Source organism: Cavia porcellus, unplaced genomic scaffold (genome assembly GCF_034190915.1).
Source record: "Cavia porcellus strain 051 isolate PalLab524CR breed Dunkin Hartley unplaced genomic scaffold, mCavPor4.1 scaffold_24, whole genome shotgun sequence".
Classification (NCBI taxonomy): Eukaryota; Metazoa; Chordata; class Mammalia; order Rodentia; family Caviidae; genus Cavia; species Cavia porcellus.
In genome coordinates, this window is record NW_026947507.1 from 54,369,424 (window position 1) to 54,372,475 (window position 3,052).

A 3,052-nucleotide genomic window follows, 5' to 3' on the forward strand; every position below is an offset into this window, starting at 1 on the left:
CTTCTGACAAGCATAGTCAGCTACATGCCAGGAAGCCTGCGTGAGGAGTTCATCCTGGAGACCAAGTGGCACATGTCTTCCTTTCCAGAGCCAGGAAGCAATGCTCGATGTGAGGACCAAAGCTTCTCCAGGAGAACCAGTGGCTCAAACCTAGGAGAACCCACAATGCCTCAATGCAACAACGCATTAATGCCTGCCTTCTCCTCCTGGCAACTTTCCTCAGGTGGAGCATCTATGCTCAGTGCCATGCTGATGTAATCCAGCTGGTATTAAGCTGACCACCAGTTCTTAATCCATAACAGATGCAGAAAAAGCTGCTGATAAAGTCCAACATTTATTCATGATAAAAACCCTACAGAAAATTGGAACAGTTGGTCTTTAGCAGGGGAGAAACAGACATTAGAATCACTAATAAAAGAGTGATAGCTGAAATCCTGCCAGAAATAAATGAATTCTTTTAGGGACAAAAAAGCTGAACGTTCATTTGAATGTTCACAGTCTTCCAATTTTGTTTAGAATACATATCTCCCTCAGTCTCTTGCTTTCTAATTTTTAATGACAACATAAATATTAAGAGGTATTTCTGTGCTCTAAGAAAGACAAACCAAGTATGTCCAGGAATAACTGAAGCTTAGCCCCAGGATACAAAGGAAACCAAAGTGAGTGGCTGGTATCCAGGAGAGGGCAGGTCCTGCTAAAGAGACACGGCACATAGCTCCGGCTACTACAGCTGCCTCTCACAAGGGGCAGACACCAGCCAGTGCAGCATGGCAAGGGAGGATGAGGGCAGACATGATATCTAGCAGAAATTCTTAAATATTGTTGATTTATTAAAAATATTATAAGGGCCCTGTCTTAGTTACTTTATACTCGTCGCTGAGACAAAATACCTGAAGCCCAAAGTTGGGAAAGGAAAGGTTTATTTCTTACAGTTTTTGGAGATTTCAGTCCACACTCAGTTGGCTCCAAGACAGGCAGGCATGGCTGGACCGCAGTTCATGGCAGCCGCAGACAGCAAGCTCGAACCAGCAAAGAGCAAGACACACCTTCTTCCTGCCATTACATCACATCCTGGCTCCACCCCTATGCGGGTGGAGCACTGACACCATCAATCCAAGCACTCTACAATGAACCATCACAAATGAACAATGCAAACTCATGAGGCCTGGGGGCCACAGACATAAACCATGACAGGCCCAAAATGATTAATATTTTCTATTACAGTTTTACATGGGTGGCCAGAGTTGGTCTGTGCAATTTCTGGTTTTCAATGTTTTTCTGCTATAGAGTAAGAACAGTAAAGAGAGAACTCTGAAAACATTTAAGGAAAGGATGAGCAGTTGAAGAGGAGAGAGTGGCTAGAGAAATCTAGGGAGGCAGGAGCCATAAATCCCAAGAGGAAGGAATATTTCACAAAGCATCTCAATGGCTATTTTAAGGCAATGATGCCTTCCCTTTCTGTTTCTCAAGAGTGAATAAAATGTTCACAAACTCACTCTGTGTGACCTGAATTAAAAACATATTCTGCTAAAGTACTGGTGTGTAAATATACCATTACAGCTTTTAAGGGTTAAGGACGTAATCTGCAAATGTTTGCATTACAAATTTCATTGGTTTCTATACCAGTGTATTTTATTTACTACAGTTATGCAAAACATTTGTCCTTTAGTGGTAAATACTAATATAATGACATCTTTAACAAAGTACAAAATAAATGAGGAAGTTTGTCCATAAAATAGTAAGTTTTATATATATATATATATGTATTTTTTTTGTCTTTTTCCTTTTTATCAGTACCGGGGATCGAACTCACAACTGTTTGCTTTCAAGGCAGGCGCTTATGCCGCTGAGCTAAATTCCCAGCCCCTTATGTTTTATATTTTTGAACAGTAGTTTAAACCCATACAGCACAACTTATCTAAGTCATTATTTAAGCAAAATCCCTACCAAAGATGCTAAAATTATGCTTTCAGAAAATTATTCAGAGAGACTGACAGCAACTTTCAAGGAATCTTAAATAAGAGAAAGGTTTTGATCTTTCCATAGCATTTCCCTCTTCTCCATATTTGTCAGTGTCAGAGTCCCCACTTCCTGTGGGAAACTGTCCATGCCCTCACGACAGCCTGCAGCTCTCAGGGCTCAAAGCCCCTCATTCCCCTGACCTAAGACGGCAGCCACCAGGATCTGTGTGGTCACAGGACACGGCTGAAGAAAGTGACCTGGACTGACACAGGACCTTGCTGGAGGAAGCTCCGTCAGCAGGAGCGGATGAATGAAAGAGAGTGAAAGTGATAGAAAAAGAAAAACTCCTGTTTTTCTTGTTATTTAATTCCCTAAATAGAAAATAAATGTCTTTCTTTATAGTCCGTGGAATAGAAATATTTAAATTAATTAATAACATCAAATATCAGTTAGCCCTGATAATGGTCCTATTTGGATAGATTTGCACATGTCCCATGAGCCTTTTCTCAGAAACAAATTTGATCTGTTCTGTGAGTTTTCGATCTTTCCAAGTATTCTGCATGAAAATGTAAACACCTCTGCCTCTTGCAGACTTGTGTCTCCCCAGAATTCACATGTTGCCCCTCACGTCTAGTGTGGTACCATGAGTGGTGCAGTCTTTGGGATCAGGGGATTAGGTGGACCCTTATTAGAGTCCTAAGAAAGACTGCTGCTGCTTTTTGCTACAGGAAGACACAGCAAGAAACCTGCTGTCTAGGAAAGAGGAAGCCAGCCGTCTCTTACCAGGCCCTCACTCTGCTGGTGCCTTGATTTTTGACTTCTCTATGCTCCAGAACTGCGAGAATAAATGTTATTTAAGTTATTTGATTTATAGTATTTGCTTAAAGCAGCCTGAGAAGACTAAGACATGACCTTTGCCCAACATCTTCAAAGAAATTACATAATTAGTGATGCAAAATTACTGAAAAGCTATCTCCAAGAAAACCAGAATCTACATAACTCATGAGCTGCCGAATTCATTTCCAAGAAATCTAAAATTTACTATACATTTCTTTTTTCTTTTTATTATAGTAATAGCAAATTAATTTAT